Here is a 24,437-nt window from a genome sequence, read left to right on the forward strand (position 1 = left end):
CTCCTGTGCAGAATATTTGAGGCCAGCTGAGTTTCTGAGGACTAATGCTGAAGCTGAAACTCCAATCCTTTGGCCACCTGATGTGAAGAACTGACTCATTTGAAAAGACCCTGATGTTGGGAAAGATTGAAGACGGGAGGAGAAGGGGACGACAGAGGATGAGATGGTTGGATGGCATCACCGACTCCATGGACATGAGTTTGAGTAAGCTCCGGGAGTTGGTGAAGGACAGGGAAGCCTAGAGTGCTGCAGTCCACAGGATTGCAAAGAGCCGGACACGACCGAGTGACTGAACTGAACTGAGTTTCTGTGAGGAGCTCTGTAACCTCATTTACTCACTTCTGTATCCAAACCTTTAAACTAACAAATATATCCATATAGCTTAACTTGGGAGGGAAGGGTGAGGGAAAAGTTGGCAACTCCTGTCTACCATTTTTTATTTTTAATATTTATTTGGTTGCAGCAGGTCTTAGTCGCAGCATGTGGCATCTGCTTCCCTGACCAGCAATCGAACCCAGGCTGTCTGCACTGGGAGTGTGGCGTCTTAGCCATCTGGCCTCTAGGGAAGTCCCCTGTCTACCTTTTCTTGGGAGTCCTTTCTACCTCGCAGTAGTCCTTCCATCACTCTGCCCCTTCTTCTAGCACCTTTCTTCCTTCTCTCTGCTAACTTCTTCATTTCTGTCTTTAACCTGTTTGGAAAAAAAAGAAACAAAAACAAAAAACAAAATACACAGCTTTCATTGAATCTGTCCCATAACCTACTGACCTAGGCTTTACTCTGAAGATTCTCACTAGAACTGTAATACTCTTCATCTTCACTTAGCACTAGCTACCCTCTTCTCCCTCCTTTGTGACCTGGCTTCCACCTAGGTCGCTCTGGGAGCACTATGGCAGGGTCATCTATGGTGCCTTATTGTCCAAATCCATTGATCTTTGCTTGTTCTTATCATATTTTTCTCGACTGCTCATCTTTTCTGGACTTTAATCTGTATGTCATACATGGCTCCAGGTAATATTCTCCTGCTAAAAATTCTTTCAGGATAAATGGATAAAAACAGTTTTCTAATCCTTGCATTTCAAGTCCTCCACAACTGGCCTCCAGTTTTCCATCTTATCTTGCAGATTATCCACTATAGGCAACTGGTCTAATTAGATGCAAAATGCGTCCATTTTTGTCCATTCTTGGCTTCCAGAATTCCCTCAGTCCAAGATGCCCTCATTTCCTCTTCTTGTGAGCCATTCGAGTCCTTCCTCAAGGGCCCTTCCATCCTCATTATAAACTCTTTCCTATTTCCTTCCAGCCCTGCTGCCTCCTCTAAACTCTTCTTTCCTTCCTGCTCTCCTTCCATCTTTCTTTCTCTCTTCCTTCCTTTCTTTTATTCTCTCTTTCTTTCTTTCTCCTTGTCTCTCCAATGAGGCAAGGACTGTGTATAACCCTAGAGCCTCATGTACAGTATTCGTGTGTGTTTGTTGATGTTGACAAAGATGAACTAGAACATCTGTTAGTCCTGATGAAGTTGTGTACTTGCCAGGCTGCACTTCCCTCTCTGACAGATGGCAGGATGGAGACCGCTTTCCTGCACAACTATAGAGTTGTTTATCTTCAGAGACTCTCCCCTCTTTACTCCTTGGGCTTTACCCCAGGCTTCCACCCTAGGTCTACACCAGCAGAGTCTGGTCTAAGCTTGTTTTCTGTTTACATTCCTCTGGAGACTCCTAGGAAGTATGAACCTTACAGTATCTTTTGACAGATGAGGGCATGAAGGCCTCAAGAGGGAAGACAATCTGTCCCGGGCCATGGTGCTTGTAATGGACAGAGTCAGGATGAGAAGTCAAGTTCCCAACGCCCCCCAACACTGCCCCCCCACCCCAGAGAGCTAGTTGTGCTCTTGCAGGCCTGGGTGGAAATTCAACTTCAATCCACATGGGAGGAGATGGGAGATGTCATAGTAACCAGGAAAAGACCACAGCTTCGGAGACACTTGGGTCTGTTTCTTACTAACTCTTTGACCTTGGGCAAAACATTTACTTTTTTGGAGCATCAGTTTCTTCCTGTATAAAAACAGGCATAATAGCATCTCCCTCAAAGAGCTGCTTCGAGAATTAGATGAGATGACATGTGCATGCTAAGTCACTTCAGTCGTATCCGACCCTTTGCAATCCTCTAGACTGTAGCCCGCCAGGCTCCTCTGTCCATGCAGATTCTCCAGACAAGAATCCTGGAGTGGGTTGCCGTGTAGCATATCATATTGGGAGGAGATAGAGCAGTGTGGAGAGAGCACAGACTTGATTTTGAATCCCGACTCTGCCATTTCTTGGCAATATAACCTAGGGGAGTTTCTTGACCTCTGAACTAAAGACCTTGACTTCCCCATGTGAAAATGAGGATAATCACATACTCTTTCCATAGGATTAAATGAGAATAAACTTACGTGGATCTCAGCACGGGACAGGTACACGGTGAGCCTCCTCCTGTTACAGGCACTCCCACCACGCCCGGCACACCAGACGTCCGAGGAAAGTTCCTTTCCTTCTTCCCTGCACAAACAAACACTGTAAACATGGTAATGGGAACCACATTCTATTAGAGAGAGAGAGGCAAAAATGTTTTCTGGGGCTTCAGGACATGTTAGTCAACCTCTGTTACTAATTGCGAGCCCTGTCCTGTTGTTTGTGTTTGTCTCTCTCTCCTGCGCTAATCTGCGAGCAGCCCCAGGGGGGGTCCTGTCTGTTCCTCTTTGCTGTCCCTGCACAGGGGACAGAATTCGGTGCACAGTCGAGGATCAGAAATGTTGGCTAAATCATTGTCATAAATTCAGTCTTAAGGGAGAAAACATTTAAAGCAGTGCATGAAAAAGTAATAAAAGATGAATATTTATGTGGTGGATAAATATAAAATAATAAAATCCTAGAGTGTGTTTTTTATTTTATGTATATACTTTTGTCTGTGCTGGGTCTTCATGGTCACAGACAAGCTTTCTCTAGTTGCAGCACACGGGCTTCTCATTGCGGTCATTTCTCTTGCTATGGAGCACAGGCTACAGGCGCTCAGGCTTCAGAAGCTGCAGCACATGGCTCATGGGCTTAGCTGCTCCCCGGCATGTGGAATCTTGCCGGCCAGGGATTGAACCCATGTCCCCTGCATTGGCAGGTGGATCCTTAATCAACCACTGGAACTCCAGGGAAGTCCTAGAGTGTGTTCTGTGTGTCCGGTTCTAATGCTGAGTGCGTGATGAGGTATTTGGTGTTTGCCACAGACCCCCCATGAGGTGAGTATCATTATTATGCCCATTTTACAGAGGAAAAGACTGAGGTACAGAGAGGTTAAGAAACTTGCTGGAGGTTCTGTAACTGGAGCAAAAGAAGCCAAAGTAGAATCCAGGCAGCCTGACTATAGAGCCTGGTCTTCTAGCAGCTATAATATTCTTCCTGTCCCTCATGAAGTGCATCACGGAGTGGGGAGGATGAAACACGAAACGCCACCTCGCCCCACACAGCTGATGTCCAATTAGCTCCTAACAAAAATATCCCACCTACTCGCATAGCTCAGGCCATCAGAGATCTGTTACTTGGCAAGCTAGTAAGGCAAGAGAGATTAAGTGCAATAATAAAAGAATTTCCTTTAAGGAAAAAAAAAAGCATTTTTGCTGACTAATAAGCTGAACTCTCCTTGCACCTAATATTTCTATCTCTGTGCCCTGTGACCATGTGGAGCAGCGGTATCGTTCTTTGCATCCGTATCTGCCTCCCTGACTGGTCCGATGACCTACTTGGGAAAAGAGACCCGATCTTCCTTTAATAATCTTTCCATTTCCTGCCGTGCCTAGTTCAGTGCTTGGCACAGAATAAGCGTTCCATAAATAGTTGTGAAATTTTTGAACTAAATTAAATCTTCACAGTGGAAAAAGAAGAATGAAATAGTCCATGAAAAAGCAGAAAGTAATCTTTAAACCAGAGTGCCAAGGGTTTAGAAGATTGTATGCCTCCTTTTCACTAGGCAAATAATACATGCTCATGATGGAAAAATGAGACAGCGGAGATAGGCAAAGAGAAAAATGTTGAAATCACCTGTGATTCTGTTAACATAACTCATTTCCTTCCTACTTTGTCTCTGCCTCTGCTGATCTTGCATGCAGACAATGTGCATGTGACCTATTTTCTGGCCTTTTTCTCTAACTCAATTTTATACGGATTTTATTTGCATTCTCCTGATTAATAGGGCATCTTGACTATTAACATTCATTGTAGAAAACCTGGAAAATCAAAAGCTGGAAACAAAAAAAAAAGAGGAATAAAACAATCCCAATACCAAGAATTAATGCCTGGGTTTTCTCTCTCATAAATACACACACACAAATACATATGATATGATTAAAATTACATACATAGTTTTATATCTAAATTTTCAAGTGTTCTTCAAAAGTATTGATCGCCATGGTTGTTATTCCATTCAGTAGATGTTACCGTGTATATTCTTAAAGTGCTGTGGGCTCTTTTAGTGACAGACAACCTGTTCAAGGTCAAAGGATGATTCCCTTGTGAGCTAAGATTTTTTCTTTTTTAAGCAACCTTATTGAAGTAGGATTTACATACCATTATGTTCACTCCCTAGTAAATTCCATGACTTTTAGTAAATCTATACAGTTAATGCAGCCATCACCACAATCCAGTTTTCAAATATTTCCATCTCCCATAATGGGAAATGTTGAGCACTTAAGACAGGCTTAAGAGGAGACGAGTCCGAGGACTGGAGTTGTCTTTCTGCAGATCTGAACTTCACACAGACACCTCTTGTCCTCGACAAGGTCAAGCACCAGGTACTGAGACCAGGAGTGAGGAAACCTGAGTTGCTGGTGTCCTTAGAATTGGCCCTGACATTTTTCTGCCCCCCCCCCCCCCCGATGGGGACCCATGCCCTCATTTATCAGATAGCTTTCCTCCCGTTTTGTTCACATTGTGTGGCTTGCGGGATCTTAGTTCCTGACCCGGGATTGAACCTGGGCCACTGCAGTGAAAGCACCGAGTCCTAATCACCGGACACTAGAGAACTCCACAGATAGCTTTAATTTTGCACCTGGCATCTGTTTCCTTCCTTCCGTTTCTCTCCCCTGCCCACCAAGGCTGTGACAGGCTGCATCAGCTCACAGCTCAGGCATCTCTGAGGATCTTATTATTTAGACATCAGCTCCGTGTTTTCCACTCTAGCCTCCCCAAAGTCTTCACCCTGTGAGCAGAGGGATTCTGCCCCAAACCTAATCAGAGCTAATCACTTGCTGACTCAAAACCCTCCCACGGCTCCCCCATCACACTTGGAATAAAAGGCAGATTCCTTGGTGTGGACTTTAGGACGCCTGCTTCGTTTTCCAGCCTCCTCTGTGCTCACTCTTAGCCGCACGGTCTTCTTGCTGGTCCTGGGATGTGCCACACTTGTTTCCACCCCAGGACCTTTGTGCCCGCTGCCCTGTTTTCCTCTTCCTCCCTTTTACTTGGTCTCTGTGCAAATGTCACCTCCTTGGAGAGACCTTCCCTGACTGCTGTGTCTCCAAATAGCCCTGCCTGCCTCGCCCCATCACTATCTGTGCCTTTACCTTGTTCGCTGTGTTTACTTCGTATAGCTTGACTTGCAGTTATATTTTAAACTCAAACATTCATTGAGTGAATGAGTGATTAACCAATACACAATTTGCTTTGACTTACGGAGATCTACTCATGAAGAGTATGATCTCGAGCAGGGGTCCGCAACCCCAAGGCCACGGACCAGTACCAGTCCATGGCCTGTTAGGAACCGGGCATTGCAGCAAGAGGTGAGTGGTGGGCAAGTGAGCAAAGCTTCATCTGTATTTACAGCTGCTCTAGTTGCAGGAAAACAAGCTCAGGGCTCCCACTGATTCTGCATTACGGTGAGTTGTGTAATTATTTCAGCATATATCACAATGTAAATAAAGCTCACAGTAACTGTAATGTACTTGAATCATTCCGAAATTAACCCCCCAACATCCATGAAAAAATTGTCTTCCACAAAATCAGTCCCTGGTGCCAAAAAGGTTGGGGACCACTGATCTAGAGGATTCGACTATGTGATGGGGTGTGTAAGAAAACTGTGAGTCCTTGTTGGGGGAAGGTGACCTCTGATGTCTCAGTCTGGCTTCAAATCCACTACGTATTAGCTATTTTCACCTGTAATTAGGGACTGTTTATGATGCCGACCTCTGAGGCCTTTGAAGACTAACAGCCATAATGCACGTAAAATACTTGCTGTTTGCAGTATGCATTTTAGGAAGTTAGCTGCTATCTGTACCATCCCCGTGATCATCATTGTCATCCTCACTCTGCTTGTCAAATCAGGGAACTCGAATATTCACAGTGGCTCCTGAGCAGCTGCTTGGGCATCACATAAAGAATTACATGGGCTAGTGGTCATCTTCCTATAGAGTAGGGCTCACTCAGCCATGTCTGGCTCTTTGTGACCCCATGGACTGGAGCCTGCCAGGCTCCTCTGTCCATGGGATTTTCCAGGCAAGAATTCTGGAGTGGATTGCCATTCTCTTCTCCAGGGAATCTTCCCAACCCAGGGGCTGAACCCAGGTCTCCTGTGTTGAAGGCAGATTCTTTACCATCTGAGCCACCAGGGAAGCCCATAGAGTAGAGCAGTGGTTCTCAAGGTATGTTCCCTGGATCAGCTGCAGCAACATCACCCGGGAGCCTGTTAGAAAGGCAGTTCCTCAGGCTCCAGTTCAGACTTAACGGGATTGGAAACTCTGGGGGTGGGGCCTGATAACCCATGTTTTAACAAGTCCCTGGGGTAATTCTGATGCAGGCTTAAGTTTGAGAACCATTTGGATGTGGCAGATAACTGGTACCCACAGGCTGAGTCAGGCTTGCAGATGATTAAGCTTGGCCTGTAATGATGGCTGAAAAATCTGGAATTAGGTGTCAGTGTTTAAAATTAAGTGTCAGTGTTTTAAATCTCAGATTTCCAGCTTCTCTGTCAGCGGCAGAGTGGAAGAGCAGCTGCCCCTTGAGACAGACAGTTAAGGGTTCTCCTATTTGACTCATCCCATTACTCCCTGTTGTAGGGTGCCAAGCTTCGCTCACTCCCCTTACCTGTCTCGACCCTGGGTAACACCTGTAACAGAAGTGTTTTTCTATAAAGGGTGTTACTGGTCATTCGATGGGAGCCCCACCTCACACAGATGATGAAGCAGAGCCCACAGAGGGGAGGTGGTATGGGTGGCCATCAGGACTAAGTTCAAAGCGAGACCAAGGTGAGAAAACTCTCGGATCCGCCCTCTTGAGGAAACTGAGGCGAAGGGATCAGCTGTCGAACTAGCGCCTCCCAGAGCCCCTGGTCCTGCCCATTCAGTCTGGGACCCCAACGTTGATCCACTGGAACGCTTTCAAGGATGAGATTCTGGATGATCAAGGACATTTCCCTTGGCCTTGACATTTGGACAAGCTGGGAGAGTGGGTCTGTTAATTTTCTCTGCTCTCAACCTGACAGATACCCTCGGTGGAAAAGAGGGATGGGAGAGGGGGCTGTGCTAAAGAGAGTCTTGGACATCTGCAGGGGCCCAGCCTGGACAGCAGGCTTTATCATGCAAGCTGGGCATCCCACAGCACTAGCAGACCCAGAGCTGGAATGAACAAAGCCATTGGGCGGGGGGCTAAAGTCATGATGGCTGCAGCTAAGTTGACTTAACCCTGAACAACCTGGGTTATTTATTACTTCACTTGACAGAGCGGGGAGGGGAGAAGAAGAGGGAGGAGGGGGAGGAGGAATGGAAAGCAGGGGAAAAGGATCCCCCCCACCCCCCGCAAGGCCAGAGGTGGTCTCCAGGCCTCCCTGGAAACCCCTTCCTGCTGGTGGGTCTTGCACACTGAACCTCTGCCCACTCAGAGACAGTCTTTCTCTGCTGCTCACATTACTTCCCTTTTCCAGCACCTCCTTGACTCCTGTCTCAGTGATTCCCCTTCTGGGTATTCATTCCAGTACTTTTCTTTCCTCTTCAGCCTCCCTTCAGGTTAAGCCCACTGCCCCCTTAGGAATGTCTTTCCCTCAGAAGTGACCCAGACCCAGAGCTTTACTCCCCTCCATCAGCTGAACCCGAAGCCTGCTTCCCAGGGTGTCCTCCCCTAAGCCAAACCTCCTGACTGCCTCTGCCCCTCCCAAGACTGCTGATATCTGGGGACAACTCTGTGGCCTTCCACATGTCCGTGCCTGGTACCCAGAGCACTTTTCTGGTGTCCGACAGCAGAGGAAGGAGACCACTCGGGGGGAGCAGGGATGGAGAGAAAACCAGGTCGCTGGGATCCCAAAGAGGAAGGGAAAGGAAAGGAAGGGATGAATATGTGTGTGAGGAAGAGGGTAAGTGGTATTTGCCTGGGGGTCAGAAGGAGCAGGGGTGTTGAAAAGTGGGAAAGGTAGAATTATGAGCAGTAGTGATTTAACCTAAAACAGTAGTTTCAAATTTTCTTGACCATGACCCACAATGAGAGAAAAATTTTACATTGCAACATGATATACACCGATGCACACACACAATTGAACCCCTAGTTCAACAGAATACTTACCCTTACTGCATGTTATACACTAATATTTTGTTTTATTAATAATAAAATAATAGTAGATGATATTCTATTATCTTTCTCCTTTTTTGTTACATACCTGTGTTTTGGTATATAGCTATAATATTTATTTTAATACATAATTTAATGTATTAAATTTGAGGGATTCCCTGGTGGCTCAGATGATAAAGCGTCTGCCCACAATGCAGGAGACCTGGGTTCAGTCTCCGGGTTGGGAAGATCCCCTGGAGAAGGAAATGGCAAACCACTCCAGTATTCTTGCCTAGAAAATCCCACGGATAGGGGAGCCTGGTGGGCTACAGTCCATGGGATAGCAAAGAGTTGGACACGACTGAGAGACTTCACAAACTTCATGAAAGTGATTTCACTCAGATGGTAAAGAATCCGTTTGCAATGTGGGAGACCTGGGTTCGATTCCTGGGTTGGGAAGATTCCCCTGGAGAAGGTGATGGCTACCCAGTCCAGTATTCTTGCCTGGAGAATTCATTCCATGGACAGAGAAACCTGGCAGGCTACAGTCCATGCGGTTGCAAAGAGTCGGACATGACTGAGCAATGTTCAATTTCAGTGGTTTGTAACCCATAGATTGAAAAGAAATGACCTGGGGAGTTCCCTGGCGGTCCAGAGGTTAGGATTCCACACTTCCACTAACGAGGGCCTGGGTTTGATCAACGATTGAGAACTAGGATCCTGCAAGCCAAAGCAATGACCTGGAGGTAGGCAGTTGAAAGTGAAGAAGTGAACGTATTATCCATTTCTAAATCTGTGAAGGGCGATAATAAATAATGATAGCTAACAAGCAGTGTTCTACACACTTTCACAGGCACTATCTTATTCAGCCTTACAAACGGATGGAGCACTATTATTATTCCTATTTACAAATGAGGAATCTGACGCACTGAGACTTTACATAACTTTGTTCAGGCTGGTCATCTGCAGAGCCAGGATTCAACCCCAGCAGCCTGACACCAGAGCCCTGCTCCTATTTTCTGCTACTCCTGCACAGGGTGGCCATAAATATGCAAGTCATGTGCTCACAGCTTTGCGGTTGTTGCTCCAGGGTTACCAATGATGTGACTCAGCTCCTCTCATGTCTCAGGGGGCTGCCAGAGGTAACCAGTGACTTGAAACAGAGAAGTAACCGATACAACAGAACAGGAGGAGGCAGACATTAACAAGGCCAGAGTTTCCCTCCACTATGGGGAATAGAGGCCCCAGGATTCACAGAGCTGGAGGCAAAGCTTGATGGGAACCCAAGACCTCTGAGCAACTAAATCTGTAAATCTGCTTTCTTTATTTAATGGCTTTCTATGAGGTTTTAAGGAGTCAGGACAAGTGGAGAAATATCTGTTGCTGATTCTTGTAAACAACATCATGAGTTCCTGGAGAAGGGTCATGTGTCCATTTCTGTTCTGCTGCCCCTAGTACCTAGCACCAAGCTGGGCACACTGTATACCTATTATAGATATCACCTAAGTCATCTATTTCCTATTCATTATAAGCTTCTCTGTCACTTCTCTGTCTTTTCTTGCATTTGTCATTCACATCTTATATTTTAGCAAAGTTTCATACATTTTATACCAACTAGAATTGTAAGCACCTTAAGAATGTGGAATGCATCTGTTTAATTTACTGACATACACTGAATTGCCAAGGACAGTGCCTCTCTCACAAGTAGACATTGAATAAAAGAATGAAGAGACATTGGGGGTCCCAGCTTCAAGAAAGGAACCATATCCTCCACTTTCTAAACAAAGCACTTCTCTTTGATTCTTAGTTTGAGGATGCTCACAAATGTGCTCTTATCTGTTGTCTTAGCAGCAAGCAGTAACTACTTGCTTGTGGATTGATCATGAGAGTGAGCTAGGTCAAGGACTTCAGAGAATGACCTGATTGAGACTTGGGACTTCATTTCAGCCGGCAGATGTGAAAGGAAAATAAAAATGGAGTTGGTATTGCTAAGAGAGCTCTCTAAAAATGGAGCTGGGATGCCATTAAGGAAGTGTGACTTTCGCACATCTCAGCCTGGATGGAATCTGACCTTTTGATCTTATAAAGTCATCCAGAACATCAGCCAGAAACTCATGACAGCCTGTCTACTTATCGGGCCTTTACTCTAAAACAACTGTGATTCTTTAAGGACAAATATTTTCTAATCCATGTCAGAGTCAGTCACAATTCTCACCAGGCAACTCTTTAACATTTTCAACAATTCTTGCCAGGCCAGGCAATTCATGGCTCTTTTCTCGTTTTTGATTCATTCTGTTTCCCAAAGCACTCTCTTGGGGTTACCCGAATTTGTGTCTCTTGAATTGCAATGCTTAAAGCTCCAAATAAACACTTTTCTTAATTGCAACCTCCTGCATTATTTTTTGGTTGACATTATATGGTGTCAGAAGTGGGATGCAGAACAGCCTACCCACTCTCCAGCACTGTCTTGGATTTGTGTAAGGTAAGAGACTACTGGGGCTTCCCAGGTAAAGACCACACCTGCCAATGCAGGTAGATGTAAGAGACACAGGTTCAAACCCTGGATTAGGAAGATCCCCTGGAAGATGGCACAGCAACATACTTAGGTGTCCTTGCCTGGAGAATCCCATGGACAGAGAAGCCTGGTAGGCTGCAGTTCGTAGGGTTGCACAGAGTCAGACACAACTAAAGTGACCTAGCATGCATGCACCCACACAAGAGGCAACTGGATGCTATCATTTTCTCAGTGTTCCCAGATTGTGGTGGTGGAGGCTTCCTTCCACCGTGGTAGAGGTTCTAACTTATTTGGCTGCCCTCTGGGACCAGCTCTGTCCTTTGGGATTTTGCTTCCCATTTTGCTTGTTTTGGCTTCCCTGGCAGCTCAGATGGTAAAGAATCTTCCTGCAATGCAGGAGACCTGGGTTAGATCCCTGGGTTGGGAAGATCCCCTGGAGAAGGGAATGACTACCCACTACGGTATTCTTGCCTGAAGAACTCCATGGACAGAGGAGCCTGGCAGGCTACAGTCCACGGGGTTTCAAAGAGTCAGACACGATTGAGCGACTAACACTTTCACTTTTTCACTTTTGTTTGTTTTACATATAGGGCCTCCAGGATTTTGCTTCCTGTTTTGTTTGAGTGACCTTTAGGATTTCACTCCCCATTTTGTGTTTGCTTTGTTTAAGTGAACTCTGGTATTTTACTCTTGTTTTGTTTAAGTGACCTTGAGATTTCACTTCCTATTTTGTTTGTTTTGTTTGAATAGCCTTCAGGATTTTGCTTCCCATATTGTTTGGGCTGCCTGCTTCTGTTCTCAGGATTTCATTCCCTGTTTTTGTTGTGCTGTGTAATTGCTCTTGTAGTACGGGGAGTTCACTTTCTAAGGGCAAGACTTCAGAGCAGCCTCCTTCTGGAACTTCCGCTGTTTTTGTGTATAAGAGTTATGGGCCCTAGTCCTGCAAGTATTTGCCTTGCTGGACTATGATTACCCAGGATGATTTGCAATTAAATTGACCAACCTGGACTCCTTCAAAATTCTGAAATTAGTTTGTCTGTATGGTCAATTAGAAAAGGAATGTAAGACAAGAATGGAAGCATATTTCAATTGGTATGTTGAGGCCTCCAAAAACATAATAAGGTATACACTGTTGCTTCCCTTAGAGAAACTGACAATTATCTCAAAGGATTTCCAAATTGGAAAAATCCTCTGGGGCTTCTGAAAGCTCACTCTCTCTCCCTCTGAATCCCTCTGCTCCTTTGTGGACCTCAGAATGTCTACCACCATGCTCTCCTCCTTGCTATCCATTTCTCTCTGAACTTCTGTTTTATGATGGTGAGCTTGAGCGCCTGCAGAAAGCAATTATGCATCCAATGGCCTAAGAAAAATGTCTATCATTATTATGGCAATTTGGAAAAAGCAATTTTTTTTAAAAGTTTTGACCTTAAAGGAACAAAAGCCCTTCTTAGAGGAAATTGCTTGTCTCTCCTTGTGCCTTTGAGATGTAAATATTCTACCTGGTCATCTCAGGAAACTATTTAGACCATCTCTAATTTTTATGACTGGAAAAAAAAAAAAGGAAGAAGAAGAAAAAGAAAAGAGGCCTTTTAAAATTCAAACTGTAAAAAGGACTCTCTTGCCTAGTCTCCTTAACATTGCTTGTCAAGGGCAAATACAGATTTTAAAATTCTTCTCTGCAAAAAAATGAAAGACTTAGGCCATTTGAGTGAGTAGACTTAATTTATTCTAGCTGTTTTTATAAACTAGTAAATTTTGTATTATACTTGATTCATGATTAAAGTTTTAAAATGAAAACTATAAGACCTCTGTCTGTGTCTATCTGTATGTATGTGTGTCTATGTATATACATAACAGATATGGGATCTATCTATATCTATAGTATCTATTTCTATAGATAGTAGATGGTATTGCCAAAATTAATTTGTAAAGGAGTTCTATTTAATTGGATTAAAGAAAACAAGCACTTATGTAAATTTTCAGAAATATAATAGAAACTAATCCAAATGAATTATAGGTTCACAGAATCTGGGAAATATTTGGTATTAAGCTAATATTCACTATTAAAGCTAGTTTAAGATTTTTGGTTTAATCAATACAGACATGTCTTTAGAGTCATCAGCATTAAGTATAATATTTTTATTGTACCTAGGTTTACTAAAAGTCAAATAAGTTCATGTGTTATCTTTGTTATAGAATTTGTCATCAAGAAAAATAAACTGAAATGATATTTTCATAAGTATCAATCAATTAAGTACATGTAAATAGGATAAGAGTTTTTAGGTGAACTCTTTAAGAATAATTATGTTTTATGATATGTCTACTTAAAACAGTTTCCTCAAATCTTTTTGGTAACTTGAAACTTCAGACTTTTGCTGCTAAGTCGCTTCAGTCGTGTCCGACTCTGTGTGACGCCAGAGACGGCAGCCCACCAGGCTCCCCCTCCCTGGGATTCTCTAGGCAAGAACACTGGAGTGGGTTGCCATTTCCTTCTCCAATGCATGAAAGTGAAAAGTGAAGTGAAGTCACCCAGTTGTATCCGACTCTCAGCGACCCCATGGACTGCAGCCTACCAGGCTCCTCCACCCATGGGATTTGCCAGGCAAGAGTACTGGAGTGGGGTGCCATTGCCTTCTCCCAGACTTTTGCTAGGTTAAGTTAAATGATGGAAAGTTATTAAATACCTAGATCATTCCCCAATAAAATAAGATGCTGAAATATTAATGACTAAACATAGGCTTCCTTTCACAGGAAAACTAAAGATATTTGGGACTATAAGTAAAGGCATTTAGTGCTATGCTGAGAAATTTTCTATAAGAAAAGCACAAGCTTTTAGAGATGATAAAAGATATTTATAAGTTTGCCAATCTATAGAATTCTAATATAAAAAGCAGTTCATAATTGCTTACTTCTTTTCAAAAGAAATTAAGGTTTCAAAGGGTTAAAAATTCTAGTTAATATATGTAATTAAAACTACAAAATTAATAAGCAAAACATCTTTGTTATAAAGTAATTTTTAAGAAAAGATGTAAGAAGTGAAAATGCATTTTTTAAGGAAAGAGGGAGTGATTTTCTTTTAAAGCTGGTTATTTCTAAATGGGAATAAAAAAAGGACAAACTAAAATGGATATAGAAAGTTGTAGAAGGTTTGTGGAGGTAAAAATAAAAAACAAATCTTTGGAAAAGAATTTTATGCGTGGTCAGGACTGGCTAAGATTGAAATGAATTAAATTAAGTAAATGAGTTTTAATATTAAAAGTAAACTGGTACAAAATCAAACTTTGGTTTTTCTCTATGTTAAAACAAGAAAGTTTTCTTGGATTATTGGTCTAATCTTAATGAGAAATGATAAAAGTTTTCTTTATCTTTAATGTAATCTGACTAGACAAGCAAAGATTTCATATTTTATAGCAAAGGCTTTTTATGGGCTTCCCTGGTAGCTCAGCTAGTAAAGAATCCACTTGCAATGAGGGAGACCTGGGTTCAGTCCCTGGGTTGGGAAGATTCCCTGGAGGAGGGCATGGCAACCCACTCCAGTATTCTTGCCTGGAAAATCCCCAGGGACAGAGGAGCCTGGTGGGCTACAGTCCATGGGGTCACAAAGAGTCAGACAGGACTGAGCAACTAAGCACAGCACAAGGCTTTTTATAAGTATACACCCTTTTATATTTGCCCATGAAGCCTTTAATACATTTTTTTTTTTATAATTTTATGTTTCTGTCTATTAATTTTTGGCTGGGCTGAGTCTTCGTTGCTGCTCAGGCTTTTCTCTAGCTGCAATGAGTTGGGTCTACTCTGGCGTTGTGGTGCAGGGCTTCTTATTGCTCGGGCCTCTCCTCGTGGTGGAGCACTGGCTATGGGGCGCGTGGGCTTCAGTAGCTGCGGCCCCCAGGTTCCTGAGTGCAGGCTCATGGTTGTTGTACATAGGCTGAGTTGCCCTGTGGCACGTGGGACTTTCCAGAATCAGGGATCAAACCTGTGTCTCCTGCATTAGCAGGAGGATTCTTTACCTCTGAGCCACCAGGGAAATCTGCCCATGAAGTCTTTAATTGTTATTTTGGTTAAATAGGTAATTAAGCATTGTTTCACAGTGACCTATGATTCTATTTGACCAAATGTTTTTTTATAGCTTTTGATACTTTTGACAAATTTCTCCAAATCAAATTCTAAGTGATTGTTATTGTTTTTTTTTTTAATTTATTATTTTTTTTTCTGAGCTTCTTTAGCCATGGACTTTATTGTTTGAATATTTGCAATTATTATTCTATACACAAATGTTAATTTCTTACAAAACTCTGTATTCCATATTGCTAGGTCACTTCACTCTTCATTTTATGTCACATTTCCATCAAGAACTATTTCCCCAAATCACCATCTGCCTGATTGTATGTTGTTGTTGTTCAGTTGCTAAGTTGTGTACAACTCTGCGATGCCAGACACTAGTCCACCAGGCTCATCTGTCCATGAGATTTTCCAGGCAAGAATACTGGAGTGGGTTGCCATTTCCTTCTCCATTTTTTAAATTTAGAACTAACTTGAGGTATGAGATGCTTCTGCTGCTGCTAAGTCACTTCAGTTGTGTATGACTCTGTGCGACTCCAGGGCCCCTGAACTATCTCAGGACTTCCCTGGTGGCTCAAATGGTAAAGCGTCTGCCTATAATGCGAGAGACCGGGTTTGATACCTGGGTCAGGAAGATCTCCTAGAGAAGGAAATGGCAACCCACTCCAGTATTCTTGCCTGGAAAATCCAAAGATTTATTTTCTCTCTTTATAAAAGTAGAGTTGTTAAACTAATTAGGCTTAGATATTAAATTACATGGGAAGGATTGTTGAATAAGTAACACGAAACCTTCCTTACATTGTGTCTGTATAAGTATGCAAGTGTTCCAGTAACTAGGTGAAATTTCTGGATATCTGATATGTCCTAGTATAATGTTATCAGTCACAATTCTAGTTATTATCTTAAATTGTTTTGTGTCACAAAAATAACCAAATTTCCTTTTCAATTCCATTATAATGAACTCTCACATCTTCAAAAGTGGGTGTTTTTAAGTTGCCTGTCATTTATAGACTGTTACTGTTTTACTGGGCTTCCTTGGTGGCTCAGTGTAAAGAATTGGTCTGACAATGCAGAAGACGCAGGTTCCATCCCTGGGTCGGGATGATCCCCTGGAGAAGGAAATGGCAATTCATTCTTGCCTGGGAAATCACATGGGCAGAGGAGCCTGGCAGGCAGCAGTCCAAGGGGTCACAAAAGAGCTGGACACAAGTGAGTGACTAACAACAACAATATTGTTTTACTCTTCATGCTTTTGCAAATATGTTTCATCTTCAGAGAGATTCATGGAAAGGACATCAACACTCTAGAGTAGAGGTTTCTGAAAGACTTTCAGATCATACCATTGAACTGGGTAAGAATTTACAAAACACTAACAGAGAAACTGATGGCTTCATAAAATTGCTAACAAAAGATCAAATCAAGAATTAATTCCATGGGACTGAATGAAGGGATGGGGATAATTATAATTTGTACGACATTTTGTTTTACACATTGTTGATTCTTTTATGTTTTGCTTTTTCAGATTTAAGGAAACCTTTTCTCCCAAACTATCTTTGACTTGCCGCAGTTTGGTAAAGCATACCCTTGTCAACAAAGAAAAAACATTTATCGTTTTTCTGATTCCTCTTTTTCTGTTCCTTCTAGAATTTGGAAACTCCTAGTGAGTATTCTTGTTTTGATGGTAACATAGTTATTTGTGTAAGTTCAATGAGAATCTGTTCTCCTTATAACAGAATACAATTGGGAACTTTGGTTATGTTACCAAGATTTTGACTAAAATGTTATATTTGAGAGAAACATGCATAGACTCAGATATGACCAGACAGCTTTAAAAAGCTAAGACTGATTTTTATGGAGCCAATAAAGACCCATGGAAAAACAGCCTGATACCTTACTTACAAGGTACCCAGCAGCCTTACCAGGGAGTAAGGAAGGGCCCTTCCTTCCCACTGCAGGAACTTCAAGATATTTTGGGGACCTCAAGAAGAGAGGAATTCACATCAATCTATAGGTATTGCTTTCCTAGCCCCAAGAGGCCTTTAAGTGTTCAATCTCAGATTCTTATGAAAAGTTCCAGCAAAGAAATTTAAAAGAGCCTTTAATGAACTTCCCTGGTGGTCCAGTGGCTAAGATGCCACACTTCCAAAGCACAGGGGGCCTGAGTTCAATTCCCAGTCAGGAAAGTAGATCCTACAAGCCCTGGCAGTCAGATAAATATTTAATTAATTTAAAATAAGAAAGAAAAGAGCCTATAAGATCAATTGCTATTGTTTTTTAAGGAAAAAAAAAATGGTTTTATTGTTTTATTTTTGGCTTCCCTGGGTCTTAGTTGCTGCAGGTGGACTTTTCTCTAGTTGTTGCGAGTAGGGGCTACTCTCTAATTGCAGTGTGTGGGCTTCTCATGGCTGTGGCTTCTTTTATTGCAGAGCCCAGGCTCTACGTCACTCGGACTTCAGTAGCTGCAGCTCTCGGGCTCCAGGCTCAGGGCTCAGTAGTTAGAGCACAGGGGATTTGTTGCTCTGTGGCATATGAGATCATCCTGGACCAGGGATCAAACCTGTGTCACTGCATTGGCAGGCAGAATCTTTACCACTTGCCCATCAACCAGGGAAGTCCAGATCAACAGTATTCTTGTTATATTTATGTAATCAGGCCACATTATTGAAACCGTACTTATTTTGCAAACAAATTAGTCTCATTTTGACTATATTTGATGGGAATAATGGTGATTTTAGAGATAAAAAGTATGTTTCAATATCATACCTTCGTGGATATTAGGTTCTAGAGCTATTAATTTTCTTTGGAGTTTCGGTATTTACCTGTAAACTGGATTAGATCCTGGGGCTTCCTAGCTGGTGCTAGTGATAAAGAACCCTTCTGCCAATACAGGAGACTGGAGACTCAAGTTCAATCCCTGGCTTGGGAAGATCCCCTCAAGAAGGAAATGGCAACCCGCTGCAGTATTCTTGCCTGGAGAATCCCATGGGGAGGGGAATCTGGCAGGCTACATTCTGTAGGGTCACACAGAGTTGGATACAACTGAGGTGACTTAGCACTAGATTAGATTCTGAATTCTTACTCCTCCAGTATCTATGGCTCTCCAAATATTTTCAGTTTTTCTCCCATCCTTGGAATCCTTGACAATTAAAACTGCCTTTACCTAAACAACTGATGGTGTCATCAGAGACATCTCAAACTCCAAAAGATGCTTCAACCTTGACATCTAGAAGTCTTCTTCAGCTGACTCCCCTCTGGTCTTGGTGGCTTAGTGCAATCTGAACTGCAACCAGTTTTACTAATCATTGTTCTAACAGTTCTCTCTTTTGTTGTTTTTAAACTGTTTGGATTTTGTGTTTCTCTATGCTGTTGCTGCTCAGTCGCTCATTCACGTCTGATTCTTTGCAACCCCATGGACTGCAGCACGCCAGGCTTCCCTGTCTTTCACTATTTCCCGGAATTTGCTCAGACTCATGTCCATCGAGTCGGTGATGCCATCCAACCATCTAATCCTCTGTCATCCCCTTCTCTTCCTGCCCTCAATCTTCCCCAGCATCAGGGTCTTTTCTGATGAGTCAGCTCTTTGAATCAAGTGGCCAAAGTATTGGAGCTTCAGCTTCAGCAACAGTCCTTTCAATGAATATTTAGAGCGGATTTTCTTTAGGATTGATGGGTTTGATTTCCTTGCTGTCGAAGGGACTCTCAAGAGTTTTCTCCAGCTTCACAGTTGGAAAGCATCAGTTCAGAAATAATGATAGATTGACATCTGGAGGTGATTGCTCACTCCTATAAGAGTTCTCCTGATAAAGATCCATGCCCATTTGGAACACTGCCTAAGACTCTCTTCCTGGATGGCTCCTTGTTGCTCAAATATGATTATAAACTCTCTAAAAGCAGACCTCTCCCACAAATCACCCTGCTCCCCTCTCTGTGGGACACAACCCTCTGGCAATGAGCCTTCCCAGTCCTAATGGAGTTCATACTGATGCCCAAAACCCAAGTGGTTGATCACTGATGCTTTTTAAAGGAAGAAATCAATCAAAAGGGAGAAATGTGAAAAGAAAATCAAAGCGAAGTTGGTATTGCTAAGAGAGTTCTCATTTTAGAGCCATTAATGAAGTGTGACTTACGCATGTCTCAGCCTGGATGGAATCTGACCTTTTGCCCTGATGTTAAGTCATCCCAAACATCTGCCAGAAACTCATGACAGCCTGTCTATAGTTATCGGACCCTTACCCTAAAACAACTCATGAATCCTTAAGGACAAATATCCTTAAGGACAAATATTTTCTGACTCGAGTCAGAATCAATCACAGTTCTTGCCAGGCAACTCTTAAGGTGTGTACTTAGTCACTTAGTCATGTCCAACTCTTTGTGACCTGTTAGACTGTAGTCCGCCAGGCTCCTCTGTCCATGGCATTTTTCAGGCAAGAATCCTGGAGTGGGTTGCCATTTCCTTCTCCAGAGCATATTCCTGACCCAGGGACCTCATGGCTTTTTGTCCTTATAAGCCCCTGACTCTTTCTCTTTTCTGGAACACTCTTTTGCAGTTACCCCAGATTTGTGTTTTCCAGACTGCAAACTTAAAACCATATTTGTGGCCTTTTGCATCAGCATCATGTCATTATTATTATTATTTTGGTTGACACAGATAAAATTGTGGTCACTGGTGGCCTTCCTGGGTCATGTAAAGCAATTGCAAGTTTGCTCTTATGTCTTTCCCTGCACTTGTATTTCTGAGACTCCTTTGCCCTTGGGCTTCTAGGAACTTTGGTTGATGGCAGGGAGGAACTGGGGGTCACTGGAGAGGAGAAGCAGGACCATTTTCCCTCCTTTCCCTGGACTTCCTGTCTCTCTCCATCCCTTGCAGCAGCAGCTGGGTCTCTGTGGCTCCAGCTCCATGTGGGAAGCCCCCTGGAATTGTCTTAGCTCTTGCTGTGTGTAGGGTGGCCAGATTTAACAAATAAGACACAGGGTACTGGTTAAATTTGAATTTCAGATAAACAAAAGAAAATGTTATATTCAATTTTTATGATGGTAAAATGTGCATAGCATAGAATTCACCATTTTAAATCATTTTAAAATCTACAATTCTGTGGCATTTGTGGCATTTAATACATTATATACTAACTTTTTTTTTTTTTTTAACAAAAGTGCTTTTAGTAAGAATACTTTCTTTCTATGCAATTTAACCAGCGTCTGGTGTTCTGTGTGGGAACTCCTGCTAGAGAATCCTTGCTCCTTCAAGTGCTCTGTGCTCCCTCTAGCCCAAGGAAACAATTGGATACCCTCTGTAACCAATTCCCTGCTTTAAAGACTGAATAAGAGACCTAGAGTGTCCCACCCGCCGCTACCCGCCTACTGATGCACTGTTAACCTCTCCCCAATCACTAAGGGATCAAAAATAAGGTCTCAGAGTTCGATGTGCAGTTCCCAGAGGGTCCCCCCACCCCAGCCAGCCCTGCTCTATCATCGGCCCCATTTTTCTCAGCAGCTCTTAATCCTCCTGTTTCCAGAAACTGCCAGGTGTTTTTCAATCCTCAGGTGCACCCCCACCCCATGGCCCCGGGGAATTAGTTCCACGTGTCTCCCCGCCTTTGTCACACGGCCCCTCCCCCTGCCCCGCGCCCGCTCCCCCCGCTCCCCATCCGCCCACCTGCCTTCCTTCCTCTCAGTCCTCATCTCCGAGCCCTTCCTGTTGCACGTCTGGCACGTCCCCTGCGTCTGCAGGCTCTCCTGTTCCCTCCCTGCCCCTTTTCAGGACAGGACAAAGGAAAGAAAAGGGTGGCCCTGGCTGCATTCACTACTTTTATTAACGAATGCGGGAGCAAAAACAGCTGGCCCTTGCAAACATTTCTGCTGAGCTGGGGGGTTGCAAAAGGAGGCCGAATCCCAGCGCTTTGGTTTTGGAAGGGCCCTTTGGAGCTAACGAATCTCACCCCTGGACGGTAACGGGGCACCCTGCCCTAAGTCACCCGAACCGGGAACGCGGGGCGGGACGCTCTGGCGCATCCTGAGTACTGGAGTGCGCACCACTGGAATGAGGTGAACAGTTCAGCCTTTGGAATATATACAAGTGTTTGGGTTTTTTTTCCCCCCTAGCGCCCAGCTCATGCCTTCCCATCCTCAGTAGCTGAGCGGGGATACAGTTAGGTGGATTAGCGTTTCTCAGTCCCTGTGGCTCCGCCCCCGACGTGATAGGTGTAGAAACTGAAGTATCCAGAAGCATTCACAGCAATTTGCCAGTTGCCCACGCCATCTAAGCGCATGATCCTTTTTCTGTTAATTCATCTATTACTGTATTTTACAAGAGTCAGGTCCCTGAGGGACTGGGGGGAAACTGGGCTTCCATCAGAGGTAACTGGAGAAGCGCTGTTAAGAGCAGACTCTGAAGAGTCTGGGCTGGGAAAGAGGCTACAGGTCCTCTGGCGAGTGACTGTTTAACCTCTCCACTGGGACTTCAGTTTCTCCTCTGCAACGTGGGTTAATAAAGTGGGATTGTTGGGAGCATTCAGATTCTCCACGTTCAGGAGGGGAGCACCAGGACTGCCGGGCATAGAGTGAGGGGCACGGGTGCTAGCTGAGGCTCCTTGATTTGAGTTGATTGAACCCCCAGGATCATTCTCCACTGACCCTCTTTCTGGAGCTCTCTGAGGACATAGCTCTATTCCCACTCTTTGCTGTTTCAGTAAGTACTGATTCAGATTCTCTCCCTAGACTCCCCACTTGTTGCCTTAAATCACAATGACGCCTGGGTCATGGGGTCAGCCCAGAGCAGTGGGTTCATGACTAGGACAGTCAGGGAGGTCAGGGGTAGACCAGGAGAGGGGAGCCAGTCACTGGGGTCTGAAGAGAAGACATCTAGAGGGAGGCATGGGGGTGAGGGTCATTGGACCTGAGTCACAGGATAGGAAGTGAAAGGGACTCTGCAAGGACAGCGGAGGATGGCCCCAGGAGGCAGGGATGGGAGATGATGGCACAATTCCAACAGGCAGTCTAGCCCACTCACAGCTGCCTTTCAGATGCTTAGCATGTAACTTGCTGCTTGAGCTTCTAGATCTTCAAGATATTCTTGGTGTCTGACAACCCCTGTTGACAGTGTGACAGATCTCACTCATCCTAGGAAGGCATGTCTCTGCAGATCCTCTCAGTTCGTGGGGATGAGACATTACCACGCCTGATCTCTCCTTCTCCAAATGGCATTTGGTCAGGAAGCTGGCAAGTCTCCAGGACCCTGAGCCAGTCCTTTCATCCTGCTTGCACTTGTGTGCCCTGTCCAGAGTCTCCCTCTCCTTGAGGTGCTCAGATGCTGGATGGACAGGCGACAGCAGAGCACTCACATTGCCAATCCTAGACTCGTGTCCAACTTAGAGGCAGGTTGGGGTGCTTTGTACAATGTTTTTCTTTTCTTTTCCAAATTTTCAAATAGTTACCAATATTTTCAGGTTAGGAGAATTCAGGCAAAAGTCTGGAGAACTGGTTTTGCTTTAAACATCAGCTAGTTTGATTACCTCGAGCCCTCTTGCTCAAAAGGCTACTGCAACTAGAACTGAGCAGTAGCTGACTTTTGATGGCACGTAGACTCTCCGTTTGCCTCGGTCCCCACCGCTCCTAACCGCCTGGCCTTTTGCCTGTTGAACTTGCGTTCACTTTCTGGCACACAGAAACATTTGACTTTGCAAACTTTTGTCCAAACTTACTTTCTTCCAAAGTCCCTAATGAAATTCTTCTCTTCATTATTCATGGGGACCTGTTCTTTTTCATTTCTACTGTACACTCCATCACCTACTTCATTCCTCTCCCCTAATCTAAGCTCGGTTGACATTAGCATCTGTAGAGCATTTTAAAGATCGTTAGACCCTATGTAGAGGGTCCCAGAGCCTCCAGGCCTTTCTCATCCTGGATCCCCCACCTACTTGGATAAATATTAAAACTTATAATAATGTACATAAAGCTTTCCAGAGTGGCCAGCATGTAGAAAGAACTCAGAATTGTAAAGTGTGGGTTATTGCTTTTATTATACCCTAGTTGTTCTGAGTATAGATTTCTAAACCCTTCTTGAAACCCTCCCCCTATGCCTCTCCTATAACTCAATACTATGCTCTTGTCTCTTATCTGGAGACATGGCCACAGCTTTCTAACTGGCTTCTCTCCTCTCCTTGGTCCCCTTCAGTTCAGTTCAGTCACTCAGTCGAGTCTGACTCTTTTCGACCCCATGGACTATAGCATGCCAGGTTTCCCTGTCTTTCACTATTTCCCAGAATTTGCTCAGACTCATGTCCACTGAGCCGGTGATGCCATCCAACCATCTCATCCTCTGTCGTCCCCTTCTCCTCCTGCCTTCAATCTTTCCCAGCATCAAGGTCTTTTCCAATGAGTCAGTTCTTTGCATCAGGTGGCCAAAGTATTGGAGCTTCAGCTTCAGCATCAGTCCTTCCAATGAATATTCAGGATTGATTTCTTTTACGATGGACTGGTTTGATCTCCATACAGTCCAAGGGACTCTCAAGAGTCTTCAACACTACCGTTCAAAAGCATCAGTTCTTTGGCACTCAACTTTCTTTATGGTCCAATTCTCACATCCATACATGACTGCTGGAAAAACCATAGCTTTGACTATATGGACCTTTGTTAGCAAAGTTATATCTCTGCTTTTTAATATACTCTCTAGGTTTGTCATAGCTTTTCTTCCAAGGAGCAAGCATCCTTTCATTTCATGGCTGCAGTCACCATCTGCAGTGATTTTGGAGCTCCCCAAAATTAAGTCTGTCATTGTTTCCATTGTTTCCCCATCTATTTGCCATGATGTGATGGGACCAGATGCTGTGATCTTAGTTTTTTGAATGTTGAATTTTAAGCTAACTTTTTCACTCTCCTCTTTCACCTTCATCAAGAGGCTCTTTAGTACATCTTTGCTTTCTCCCATGAGGGTGGTGTCATCTGCATATCAGAGGTTATTGATATTTCTCCTGGCAATCTTGATTCTAGCTTGTGCTTCTTCCAGCCCAACATTTTGCATGATGTACTCTGCATATAAGTTAAATAAGCAGGGTGACAATATACAGCCTTGATGTACTCCTTTCCCGATTTGGAACCAGTCCTTTGTTCAATGTCCAGTTCTAACTGTTGCTTCTTGACCTGCATACAGATTTCTCAGGAGGCAGGTAAGGTGGTCTGGTATTCCTGTCTCTTGAAGAATTTTCCAGTTTCTTGTGATCCACATAGTCAAAGCCTTTGGCCTAGTCAATGAAGCAGAAGTAGATGTTTTTCTGGAATTCTCTTGCTTTTTCTGTGGATAGATGTTAGC

The 24,437-nt window shown here is 43.7% G+C and overlaps 1 long non-coding RNA gene across 1 annotated transcript; it reads right to left on the reverse strand.

The window, feature by feature from the left end:
• Positions 1 to 480: 480 nt before the first annotated feature.
• On the reverse strand, positions 481 to 21,531 carry LOC123328577. The gene is made up of 3 exons (XR_006543500.2): positions 20,787 to 21,531; positions 2,433 to 2,538; positions 481 to 689 (listed from the first exon to the last, which is right to left on the reverse strand). It is a non-coding gene; the product is annotated as an uncharacterized LOC123328577 (long non-coding RNA).
• Between the last annotated feature and the right edge of the window lie 2,906 nt (positions 21,532 to 24,437).

The sequence above is a fragment of the Bubalus bubalis genome, chromosome 2, assembly GCF_019923935.1.
Source record: "Bubalus bubalis isolate 160015118507 breed Murrah chromosome 2, NDDB_SH_1, whole genome shotgun sequence".
Classification (NCBI taxonomy): Eukaryota; Metazoa; Chordata; class Mammalia; order Artiodactyla; family Bovidae; genus Bubalus; species Bubalus bubalis.